Raw genomic sequence first — 14,059 nt, 5'->3', positions numbered from 1 at the left:
TATTAAATGGTGTGATCATCTGAAAACAATTTAGGTCTGGTCCACTTCTGCTAAAAGGTCCTCGAGTTGGATGTGAGTCGGGTGATATATATTTTTTAAAATTACATTTTTTTTTCATCCTTACTGTTTATAATTTTTTTTTTGTTTTCGTCCCTCATATTTAAAGGTAAGAGTTAGTTTCAAGGATAAAAATATCAATTAATTATAAGCCATAGGTATGAAAACCGTAATTTTAATTAATGACAAAGACGAAATTTATAATTAATGACAAACCACACGGACTAGAAATATTATTTACTCTAGAAAATAAATAAGGATAAAAACACATGATTAGTGACGAGAATAAAACATATAATTGTTAAATATAATATTTATCAATAAACTATGATAAAATATAAAATCACATAAATGGTGTCGGGTAGCCCAGTTTGACGTGCCTTTTTTTCTGTCTAGTTTCTCCAACAAACAGAAAAAGACGACAAAAAATGAACCAAAAAGTATAACTCCGTGACAACAAATTGCTTTCACCTGAATGGGCCGGTCCTCTTCTTCCTTGACAACCATGGAGGTCTAGGAAGGAGGGATGGGTTTTATTTTATAAATGATGGGTATTATGTAAGTTTTAATTTATTTATTTATTGCCATGTAATCTTGAGGTGGTCGGTTAATCGTTACAGGTAAAGAGACCGTTAAGTATGTGAAAAGTTTGTTCAAGACCTTAAAATGATAATTTTGAAAGTTTATGCCACAAAACAGAAATTGTACCAACATTGGTTTCATTTTGAAGGAACAAATTAGTTTGGGACCGAGGAGGGTTCGCTTCATTGGGCATGAGTTTGGCGTAGGGAACCGAGGGGCGGGGCTCGGGTGATCTTGAGTAACTTATGAATCTTGGATCCTCTTTAAGTTTATGGGAAGAGGGTATGGTGGTGGTTCCTAGCCGAAGAGAGTTCCTCCCGGGTTAGCAAATTAAGAGCCTTTACATTTTCATACAATTTTTTCTATATAATAATTAAAGGGGCGCTTGGTTCGCATAATGTTTTCTAAATGAATAGAATTTGTGAAATGAATTTTAATTTGAAGGAACTGTAATGGACTTTGACCGTGCATTTGGTTAGAATAGAATCTGCTAAATGATTTGGAATCTACCTGTTTGGTTGGTAGAATATAGCTTTAGAATTGGAATGAATAAACGATAAATGACCAAAGTACCTCGTTTATAATGGTGGTGGTCGGTTGTGGTTCAGAATGATGGTTCAATTCTGGTGGTTTGCGGTGGTTCAGATTGGTGGTAGTCGGTAATGGTTCAGAACAATGGTCGTTGGTCGTGGTCGGTGGAAGTTCAGATGGAGGTCGTACGGGTCCGGGTAAATCAAGTAGGTATGATGAGGATGATTTTGTCTTTTTGAAAAAAATGTGATTGAATAAATTGAATTCCTTCTTGTAACGGAATCTCCAAACATATGGAATTCAATTTCATTCCATAAGTAAACCAAATGCCTAAATGAAATTTGGTCAACATAATTGATCATTCCAATTCTTTCAGATGTTGAAATCCTGCAAACCAAACATCACATGGTAAGTTTTTCTGAATATATATAGGAAGGAAATCAAATGTGAATCAAAAAAGGGTTGCGAATCGTGAAAACGAGTCTAAACCATAAACTAATTTTAATATGTGGTCATGAAAGGCAATGCAATTTTGAAATAAATTAAAACTTTATGATTTGTTATAGATGAAATTTGAATCTGAAAGGGCAGATTGGTATTAAACTGATTTGTTGGGTTCTTGTTTCACCGATTAAAGTTTCACAGAAATCAATTTGGGCTCTCTTTTATTTCGATTTTGGTAACTGAATCTGGATTGTTTATGCATCACTTACTCAATTGTTCTTCATGATTTGTGCCTCGTTAACCTTTTGAATTGTTCTTCCCGAATTCATCTCCCAAGTATAATGTGCTTCATGAACCGTGCCTCAAGAATTGTTCATGAAGTTGTCTTCATCATCAGAAAATACTGCAGACCCATCTCTCGTATCCTTTCCGACCGTTTCATCAAAATCCGCTGTTTCATCACAACATCCATCAGCGTCGCTTGCTAACACCTTTGAACTCATTTTAGTTGACGAACCAACGATGTCACTCACATATATCTCATTCGTTGAATACGAATCACCCACGTCCTTCATCTCCACGGCCTTCATATGTCAAGCCCTTGGAACCTATTGCGATCCAACGAACCAACCATATCACTCACATATATCGCGTTCATTAATACGAATTACTTATTTTGTGCTGTTTTTGAAGAATTTGGTCAATTATGAAATCTTCAAAAACTGATGCTATGAAAGATGAAGACGATGATACAGTAACAAAGAATACACAAATACCCTTTAGGTATTTATTAATAAAAAAAATATGTTGGAATTAATTGATTTATAATTAAAGCTCATCTTCTACATATAGTAACTAATTCTTTCGTGGTTTAATTATTTGACATTTTGACTTTTCAACCGACATAGAACATAGACAACATGTATGGACAATATTTCATGGTACATGGATCCAAAATCCTCATCTTTGGGCCCCACTTCCTTCCCTCTTAAGTCTTATTCTTATCGTATATATATTGGATGTCATATACTTTTATAATATTAATTAATTTATTTTACAAATCATATATTACAATGATGAAACTTCAAAGACAATCATTTGACATAAATAACTTAGTTTATTTTTTTGAGTGCATGTTTAGATATACATAAACTAATTTATTGAAACGTTACTTGAAGTAATGTTTTTGGAGCTTATTGTTACTTTTTACCATTATAACCTCTATTAATATTGGTTATTAATTATTTAATTATGAATAAATACTAATAAAATTTAAATATTACTTATATTATTAAATACTAATTAATATAAATTGAACACTAATTTTAATTATACATCATACATTAATATTATTTACAATAATGATTAATCATATCAATTATTTTCAATAACTAACTAAAAATGTTTATGAAATATTAAAATTAAAGTTAAGCTTACTTTAATTCATTGATAATAAAATTGTATTAAATAATTTATAATAAATATTTAATTTAATAATATTCCCTTTGTCAAGTTATTTAACACATGGCTACTCATCTCCTACTAAATCTTACACCCTTCACATCCATTCAAAATAACATTCCCTTTGTCAAGTTATTTAACAAACCACCCTCTTATTCTCATTTACACGATTTTGGGTGTTTGTGTTATCCCCACCACATTGTCCCTTATAAACTTTTCCATCAGTCCACTTCATGTGTCTTTCTCGGACACCCCTCCATGCACCGAGGTTATCGTTGTCTCGACCACTCTACCAAGAAAATGACTGTCTCTCATCATGTGTTTTATAGAATTAGCAGGTAATTCATAAGTTTTCTTGTTTGAGATATAATTGGTTTTGTTGTTGTATTTAATTGCTTTCATATTTCAATTTCAAGTATTTGTAATGTTTTCTTTATCACTTTTTACATAATCCGAGTGTTATCTTTCAATTATATGTTCATCTTGGAACCACTATATATGATGTATATATATATAGTGATCAACTTTCCGTTTCTCTATTGTAGTGCAAAAAAGTTACTATTTTGTTGGGTGTAACTATATATTTATTTAAACTATTATAATATCACAAATTTCTCTTGGTATAGTTGATTTGTCTGACCTTTTCTCCCCTTCAAGGTGTGGATTCGAATTTCATTTGTATTATTTTCTTAATTTTTCACTTTTAATTTTAGGTTTATTTTACTTCTGAAAAAAAATGGTATAAAGACTTTAATCTTGAACCTCACATAAAAAAATACGAAACTAACTAATAGACTAATGATGATTTTATAAAAAAATATTCATAATTTCGGTTTTTTATTATTAAATGGTGTGATCATCTGAAAACAATTTAGGTCTGGTCCATTTCTGCTAAAAGGCCCTCGAGTCGGATGTGAGTCGGGTGATGGCTGGATGGATTATAATGGTCATCAAAGAATAATTAATTACCGTTTATGTCAAAGTTGTAATTGGTAGCAACAATGCTAAGCTTTTGACTAAAAAAATAGATTAAACTACATTTTTTGTTTCTATGGTTTGTTGAATAGTACTGTTTTCGTCTATATATTTTTTTAAATTACATTTTATTGTCTGTTTCGTCTTTACTGTTTATATATATATATATATATTTTTTTTTTCTGTTTTCGTCCCTCATATTTAAAAGAGTTAATCTCAAGAATAAAAATACCAATTAATTATAAACCATAAGTATGAAAACCGTAATTTTAAAATTACAAAGATGAAATTCATAATTAATGACAAATCGCACGGACTATAAACATTATTTACTCTAGAAAATAATAAGGATAAAAACACATGATTAGTGATGAAAATAAAACATGTAATTGTTAAATAAAATATTTATCAATAAACTATGCTAAATTATAAAATCACATAATGGTGTTGGGTAGCCCAGTTTGACGTGCCTTTTTTTCCGGCTAATTTCTCCAACAAACAGAAAAAGACAACAAAAAATGAACAAAAAGTATAATCTCCTTGGCAACAAATTGCTTTCACCTGAATGGGCCCGACGACTCGTCTCCGCCCTCACAGGCTCATTTCTTCCGACCAATCGGAAATTCTTGCTTTCATGTCCAAAAAGGAGCTGTTTATTGAGATTTCTGATGATACTACTACAATGATCCATCACACATATGAAATTCCTTGATGAATGCGTAGCCCTAGTTTTCCGGTTCCTCAGCTTCGGAGATCGGAAGCGTTGCTCACTCGTCTCCCGTCGATGGCTACTTGTGGAAGGCCAGAGCCGCCATCGTCTCGCTCTCAACGCTCAATCGGAGCTCCTACCTTTCATTCCGTCTACGTTCGCGCGATTTGACTCGGTTACGAAACTCGCTCTCCGGTGCGACCACGGATCGATTAGCATAAGTGACGAACTGATGATGGATTGATTCTCATCTCTTTCCGGTGCCCTAAACTCACGCGCCTCAAGTTTCGCGGATGCCGTGAAATTACCGATGTAGGTATGGCATTGATGGCGAAGAACTGTTTGAAGAAATTCTCTGCTGAATCTTGCATGTTTGGTGCCAAAGGAATGAATGCGCTTCTCGATAACTGTTATTCTCTCTAGGATCTTTCGGTCAAGCGCTTACATGGATCAACGACGGCGGATCTACAGAGGCGATCGGCCCCGGCGCCGCTGCTTCGTCTCTTAAAACCATATGTCTTAAGGAGCTTTACAATGGGCAGGTCTTCGCACCTTTGATCAGCGGTTCAAAGAGATTGAAAACCTTGAAGTCGTTGCGTTGTTTAGGAGACTGGGAAAGATCGTTGGAGATGATTGCTGTTTCCGATAACTATTTAGTTGAAGTTCATCTGGAAAGGCTTCATGTCAGCGATATCGGTCTCTCAGCTCTATCTAATTGTTTTAACTTGGAAATTTTTTTGACTTGGAAATTTTACACATATTTAAGACTCCAGCATGCACAAAATGCAGGGTTGATTGCGGTTGCTGAGCACTGTAAGTACTTAAGAAAACTTCATATCAATGGTTGGAGAATAAATAGGATAGGAAATGAGGTTTTGATTGCCATTGCAAAACAAAGAATGAACCTTCAAGAATTGGTTTTGATCGGGGTCAATCCTAGCTCTGTAAGTTTAGAAGCCATTGCTACAAATTGTCAGAAATTGGAAAGATTAGGTCTTTGTGGAAGTGAGACAATAGCCGATATGGAGATTTTGTGTATCGCATCAAAATGTGTTACTTATGATGGCTTAAAAAGAGCAAGACTAAAGAGTTCGCTTCATCCCTCTTTGTTAACCAACTAGCATACACAAGAATTTTAATTTTACATGGAAAGAAGAGAGGCTTGCAAAGGGGGGAAAGATGTGAGCAAGAAATCTGCACCAACACAATCCGCCAGCGGTAACACAACTGCGCCTGAAGCTCACCTCTCTCGAAGAGGTCATGCACCTTCTGCACAGCCAACAGGTCCACCTGTCAAGACCGCTAAATCCTCTTCAGCTACAAACGTCTCTGCATATGATCAACAACAAGTACCCATGTTACACAAAATGATGATCCAAATTATACAACAACGAGAGACTTACATTCTTTTGTCATGCAGATCACTGAGTTGAAGTTAACAATGGATAGTCTTGAAAAAGAGAGAGATTTCTACTCAAACCATAGGCATGCTGAGGGTATATAGAGCTTACCTCTACCCTCAAACCCTAACGAATAGAATGTAAGTAGAGGTAAGTTGTATTTACCCTCACCAGCCTACGCTTTGAGTGGGATTAATTGGGGATCCTTTTAGATCTACTTTTTCTTTATTTATTTTTTTCATGTTTCCACCTGTTTGCTCGCACTCTTGTGCAAGCAAAGTTTTCATGCACTTTACCCTATTGAGGTAGAGGTTTGGTTCTGCCTACATCTCACCCTCCCAGAATCTACTTTTAAGTGGGATTTATTGGGTCTCTTTTGGTACCCTCCCTGGAATCTACTTTTAGGTGGGATTTATTGGGTCTCTTTTGGTTTTGGTTTTGGTTTGTAAACTCAAGATGGTTTATTATTGTATCTTATAATATCCCATTTGCAGATCATTGATGCCATAAAAGAGGATTTTGTATGCCGCTGAAGAAGATGCATCGATTGTGGAAGAAGCTCAAGCAATGCTTCTTAACCAAGAGAAGCAAGGAGTGTCGTTGAACCCGGTATCTGAGGATGTAGAAGAAAACAAAGCAAAATCGGATACTCAAACACGGAAAAGCATCGTGAACCTTGAGGTCGATGTGGCGGCAAACACGACATTGTCTCCAAGACAAAGGATCTCTGATGCTTATGATGTTCATTGCAGTGGGTCACCTCTTATGACATATTAGTGATCGATCATCTATTCTACTACCCTTTTGCTGCTACATAGTTTACTACATATCTTCCTGTCTTGATGCAAAACTATCTTTCCATCTTTTTTTATTGGTTTTGTTATACATAATGTTTTTAGGTACAACTTTTTGGAGATGGCTTTTCTCCTTTTGTAGTTCTAAAGGATGGAGTTGAAAGGGGTTGTGTTTTTGTTGTATAATATTGATATACACATTGCAGCCTTTTCTTTATATAAGAAGTTGATCATCCAACATCATATTGGTATCTTGATTATGGCTTATGTGTTTAAATGCAAGCTTCATTTCTATTATAAGTAATTCTTGGTTATCAAAGGAGGAAGAGGGCTCGAATGCTTACACTTGGATAACTGGGTGTTAACGAGGGTCGAGTCAAGTTGAAGGTAATCCGACTTCGGCTCAAAAATGTATTACCAAGCACGAACTTGAATATTTTTTCTATATTCGAATTTGAGCTTGATATTTGTTTACGGGATTGAACTTAAGATTGATTAACGTGCTTAGTGGTTCGATCTTAATATTTTTTGTATTTTGATTATATGATTTATGAACATATAAATATGTTTGGCTTGAAATATTGTGTGCTCAAATGGCTCTACTCGAAAATTTTAGTCGAGTTTTCAAACTAGCCAAATCGAACACTGGCCTTATGGAGTTCGACTCGTTAAGTTGAACGAGTTTTGATGTGTGTTCGAGATTGACTTACCTCGACAATTATTAAAGTTGAGCTCAAACTCAAATACTTGTTAAAAGCTTGACTGATTGACACCCTTAGGTGTATTATTGATTATCCCGACCTCGCATAATAGGGGTGCTCAAAAAACCGACCCACCCTCCCCGAAGAAACCCAAAAAAACTCAACCGAGATAACTCGACACATAGTTACAAGACTATGCTAAATTGCATCTATTGAATTGAAATTAAGTTAGGGTCATTTGAACCCAACCCAACCAGATGAAGTCGATTTTTATATTATAGATTTAATACGATTAATTATGTACAATAGAGGTCAAACCAATGTAATTAGCTATATTAAAAATTATATTACAATTTCTACTTACTTTTTTATTTGTATGACCCTTCAACTCTTTTTTGAGTTTGTTAGCTTTTTTTTGTATGTTTTCATTTTGATTTTTCTTCATTTAAACGCATACGCTTAGCTATTGTAAAATGACGTACCAAAGTTTTGACCCTATAAACCCGACCAACCCGACCAACCCAACCTACATAGCTTGATTTTGGATTGGATTAGGTTGAAATTTTTCAAACCGCAAACATCAGGTTAGATTGTACAAATACCTTCAACCGACCAACCCAACCCAACCCAACCTTGTATAACTCTGCTGCATAACTTAGTTGGGGAATGTTCAGAGTGAGTCATTGAATGTAAGGGGGAACATTGTACGTAGTGGCGGATCCAAGATTTTTGTTCAGCAGGGTCACCTTTAAGGTAGACTAAAGACCCGCAAAATCATCTGATGTGTATTTAGCCTAATTACAATGTTTTCAAGGGAATTTTAAAGTTTTTTGGTTGATTTCGAGAGATTTTTTAGTGTTTTTGTCGATTTCGAATAACTTTTTTGGTTTTTTTGATTGATTTCAACAGATTTTTTTGGTCAGAGTAACGGTTTCGATTAGGGTCGGGGGCCGTGGAAAAATGTAATGGAGGGAAGTGAAAAGTAAATCATGTAAACCCTAAATTTTAACCTATAATTTTTTTTTTGAGTTTTTGACCGGGATCCCTTCCCCCCTCCTTTCTAACATTGCATCCACCCCTGATAGTACGGTACTATGTTTTTTCCTCAAAACCGTGTACCAACCACTTATAATTGATACACAAATATTTACACTGCGTACCAACCAACTCTACTTGATACCAAATTTTTTCGGTTGTAACATCTCAAAAGTTGAAGTTACAAATTCATTAACATGGTAAGGTACCGAGGATCGATTGCAAATTCATGTGGTCGTTTACTCATGTAGAGGTGTGGACGGTATGGTCGTGTGGCCGTCGAACGGTGGAAATGTGGATTGTTGAGGAGAGGAAGAGTCGAGGAGTTTCCCTAGGTGATTTTTGAACCGTTGGTATTTTTTGGGTGATCCATAGGTAATTACCGATGAAAATTTCCCTTGATGATTTTCTAGGGCAAAAGTCAATTTGTTTTGTAGTATGCTAACATAAGTTAAGGTATGTTAATATTTACATGTAATGTATGTTAATTTATGTTAAAGTACATTAACATTTAGCGTTTCATTGAGGTATGTTAGTGTTCATTGTTTCCAATGTTAAAACATATTAACGTTGCATGTTAATATATGTAATGATTTAAATGTTAAGTACCACGTATTTCTCGAGTGTTGGATCTCCAAATTGAGTTCATCCAGGGGTCGTGATGACTTTCTACGACCTACACGGTCTTTTGTGTGTGTGTGTGTGAATAAAGTACTCGTTTGTTTAATTAAAAGATAATTTATATTTCAAAAAATGAGGTGAATATATCTAGTTTATCACTTAGTTTTATGATGCTCCAAATGTTGTATGTAATTTATATTAACTTGTGACATTAAATTTAAGGAAGTTTCATTAATAAATGATACATAATGCTTAATAAGTTTCTTTATTCAAATGATTTATATTTATACTAGAAGGGTACTCGCGCAATGCAACGAGATATATCTTGATTTCAATGTTGTATTTTATTTTTTTTGGTCTCTATCGATGCTATAATAAGAATTTATGTGATTTTGAGCAAACAATACTGTTTTTCTTAATAAAATATAAATTTCAAGATATCATAAAAATTAAAAAAATATAAAAGTTCTTATTTTTTGTGTAATTTATTTAATTCAAATTTTTATTATTATTTAATATAGATTTAATGACGAAGTAATTTATTTTTGTTTTAATAATATAATTTTTATAAAGATAATAACTAAGTTTTATGTTCGAACTCAATAATTATTCTAATTATATTTTAGATTTTATATTTAAAATAAGAAATTTATTCTGTATTTGATTATATTTAGCTATAGTTAGTTACACGAATTCAAACATGAGTCTTAATAAGTTGTACTTACGCATAATTTACATGTAATCTTGAATTTTAAGTAATATGCATCAATAAACATTACTTCATGTATAAAAGATGGTTTTTAAAAGTTTTTGTCAAATGCTTTATAATATAGTATAAATAATATAATATAATATTTGGAAAAGTTCAAAAAATTTCAACAAACTTTATCACTTTGAAGGGTTTAGTCTCTAAAGTATTTTTTGAATGAAAAAACCATTAACTTTTTCATTTTGAATTATTAAGTTCTTGAACTATTTTTTTAAATAAAAAAACCACTAAACTTTCACATTTTAAATGACTAAGATCCCGAATTTTTTTTTAAATAAATAAACTATCAAACTTTTACTAGTTAGTTAATGTAATTTCTTTTAAAAGTGTGATGATTTATTTATTAAAAAACGTTCAGGGATTTAATCAACCTAAATAATAAATTTAATGGTTTTTTCATTCAAAAAAATAGAGGTTAATGGGTTTTTCATTCAAAAAATAGAATATGAACTAAATTATTCAAAAATGAGAAAATTTAATGGTTTTTTCATTTAAAAAATAATTTTAGGACTAAAACATTCAAAATGAATAACCACAAGGGTGGTGCCTGATTGGTTTGGGCTTGGCTCCAAAGATCAAAAGTACTTGGAGGTCTCAGGTTAAAATCCAAGAAAGAATAAAAATCCCCTTTTGGCCACGGAGGTTCAAATGCGGTGACTTCAAGCTATCTGCAAAGCAGATGGTCGTCCTGAGATTAGTCGGCTCGCATAATGGGTTGGATATCCAGATTAATCCAAAAAAAAACATTCAAAATGAAAAATTTTATTTAGATTTTTTGAACTTTTCCCTATAATATAATAAATGTTCAAATTTACTTAATTCTATTTTATTTTTCTATATAATATAATAAATGTTTAAATTTACTTACTTATATTTTTTTTTTCTAAAAACAACTAATAATTAAGTTGGTCGAAAAATAACTAATAATTAAGTTATCTATACAAAAGAAAGTTATCGCCTTCTTAATCTTTAGAGCTGTGATGTTGCCTTCTTAACGTCCACAACTACAACGACTCTATATTATGTGTTAAAACCTCCAGCGCCCCTACTCCCGTCGTCCCTGCAACTATATCTGAAGACTCTGCAACTTTGACAAAGCTTTCGTAAAACCGTCGCCCCGTTAATCTCCACAACTTTGATGACTCTACAACTCCGTGTTCCTTCTGTAAATTTCTCAAAAAAAGAAGCTTCATTCCATCATCTTGTTTCTTGATTTTTGTTGTGGGGTTTCATCATTCTTGATAAACCCTCTAAGAGGTTCTTGTGGGTTTTCATCTTTATTTCTTGTTTATTGATGAAAAAACAAAATTGAAGGGGATTTAGATGATGGGGATCTGTCGAAAGAGGTGAAAAAGAGGGTGGGGAACAATAGTCGGAGAATTGTGGCCTCCATGGAGGGATGTTTTTTATTTTATAAATGATGGATATTATGTAAGTTTTAATTTATTTATTTCTTGCCATGTAATATTGACGTGATCGGTTACCAGCTCAACATGTAAATGAGACCGTTAAATATGCGAAAAGTTCGTTCAAGACCTTAAAATGATAATTTTGAAAATCTCTCTCTCTCTCTCTCTCTCTCTCTATATATATATATATATTAAAAAAGAAACCACGTGCAATGATGTGACATCTTCTCAAAGCGAGAAAATGATTTATCCTTTCTCTCCTTTTCTCACCTCAATATTTATTTTTGATTTTTGATATTCACTAATTACTTCAACCTACTCATGTTCCCTCTAATAATTGATCTTTTAACTCTCATTATTTCTCTATTTTCGGTTATAATTTTTCATTTTCTCATCATGGTATACATCTATGATAATCCATCTATTAATCTTTCAATTCTTCCTCTTATCCTCTCTATTCAGTTATAATTTTGTGGAGGTGATTTGTATTTTTGTTGATTTGAGGCGTTATTCAATAAGACAAATCATGATATGAGTTTTTGCTTATGTAAGTCTAGTATTTCGTCTTTTAATCGGAGACGTTCACAGTAAAGCTGAAATTATGTAGTCATATGATTATTTATGAAAATTTATTCCATAAAGTAGGAATCGTACCAACATTGGTTTCATTTTGAAGGAACAAATTAGTTTGGGGCCGAGGAGGGTTCGCTTAATCGGGCATGGGATTGGCATAGGGATCTGAGGGGTGGAGTTCGGTTGATCTTGAGGAACTTATGAATCTTGGATTCTTTAAGTTCATGGGAAGAGGGTATGGTGGTGGTTCCTAACCGAAGACAGTTCCTTCATGGTTAGCAAATTAAGATCTCATCGTTACATTTTAATATGATTTTTCCTATATAATAACTAAATGGGCGTTTCCTATATAATAGCAAATTCGGTTCGACGAACCAACCTTATCACCCACATATATCTCGTTCATTGAATACGAATTTCTCATCCTGTACTGTCTTTTAAGAATCTGGTCAATAATGAAATCTTCAAAAACTGATGCTATAAAGATGATTAGATGAAGACGATGATACAATAACCAATAACACAAAAATCAAATTAAAAAAAATGAGGAGTGCTAATGGCACCTCTTTAATAGGGGGTGTTAAATGTTTGGGAATTGTGATACCTTTAAAATTTATAAAACACCAAATCGATTTAATAATTATTACTAGTTTTTAATACATACATACATATATACATATATATATATATATATATATATTGTAATAACCAGGTTCCGGTTATTACCCAAGGAATTTAATACGTGATTATTTGATTAAGGGATTGCCTGATAGCATGATAATTTGATATATGCTATGAGAATTTGTGAATTATTTGGATATATATATATATATGCATATGATATGTGTTATGTGTATGCATATAGTGGTACGCATGCATGTATTAGTATATATATATAAGTTATGTGGTTAAATTGAGGCTTACGTGTATGTATACATAAGGTGCATGTGTGCACATTGTATAGGTTTTGAGTGTTGAGGTGGCAAAGGGGGGAAAGGCGGTAGCCAACCTTCCCCAAAAAATGGAAAGTATAAATAAGAGATTTCCTCCTTTATTTGAGTTTCTTGCCACATTTGAGAGAGTTGAGAGGTTTAGAAGTGTTGTCCGGCTTAGCAAAAGAAGTGTTTTCAAGAGGTGATTTCTAGTGATTGAGGATTCAAGTTTGGATTCAGGTTTGGATTCAAAAGCTTTTTAAGGTGAGTGGTTTTAAAGCTTTGTCATAAAAAAGTTCTACTGATTTTAAAATTATATGTTTCGTATTGTTTATCTTTTGAAAAATCTTTATTTTTGGCTAAGTGTTATCCGGACGAACCTTGTGAGGTTTAGTGTCCGGTATAGTTTAAACCGGACAAGCCATACGCGGTTTGTGTCCGGATGTCTTTTAAACCGGACAAGCCATAAGCGGTTTGTGTCCGGATGTCTTTTAAACCGGACAAGCCATAAGCGGTTTGTGTTCGGATGTCTTTTAAACCGGACAAGCCTTGTAAGGTTTATTGTCCGGATTAGTCTTAAACCGGATAAACCTTGAGCGGTTTAAGAATTGTGTTGAGCGGTTTATGGTTAGTGTTGAGCGGTTTATGAGCGGTTTAAGAATTGTGTTGAACGGTTTATGATGTGATGTTGAGCGGTTTATGTTTAATGATAAGCGGTTTAGTCTTAAACCGGACGGACCTTGAACGGACTAGTGTCCGGTTTARTTATCCGTTCAATTGTGTTTTAAATTCTAAGTATATGTGGTGTCCGGATTCGTTATCCGGACAAATGTGAGAAAACTCTTATGTATTAAACCGTCTGTTTTATGTAATGTGTTGTCCGGATTTGCAAACCGGACAAGGTTTGAATTATACTAAAGTGTAAACCGTTYAAGATGTACGAGGTGTGTTGACCAGATTTGATTTATTGACCAAATGAGATATTTGTGATTGGATAAAAATTGTTATTTTATCATAAAATGAAGTTTTGATATAAATGATTTTGATCTAAAAATTATTCCAATGG

The 14,059-nt window shown here is 33.3% G+C and overlaps 2 pseudogenes; both read left to right on the top strand.

Moving 5' to 3' along the window:
* Positions 1-4,615: 4,615 nt before the first annotated feature.
* LOC112515184 lies at positions 4,616-5,880 on the top strand (annotated as a pseudogene).
* A 24-nt stretch (positions 5,881-5,904) lies between these two features.
* On the top strand, positions 5,905-7,131 carry LOC112522111 (annotated as a pseudogene).
* Positions 7,132-14,059: the final 6,928 nt, after the last annotated feature.

The sequence above is a fragment of the Cynara cardunculus genome, assembly GCF_001531365.2.
Source record: "Cynara cardunculus var. scolymus isolate 2C chromosome LG 1, CcrdV1, whole genome shotgun sequence".
Taxonomy (NCBI): domain Eukaryota; kingdom Viridiplantae; phylum Streptophyta; class Magnoliopsida; order Asterales; family Asteraceae; genus Cynara; species Cynara cardunculus.
Note: the sequence above shows the minus strand (reverse complement) of the source record. Positions and strands in the feature narration are given on the sequence as shown.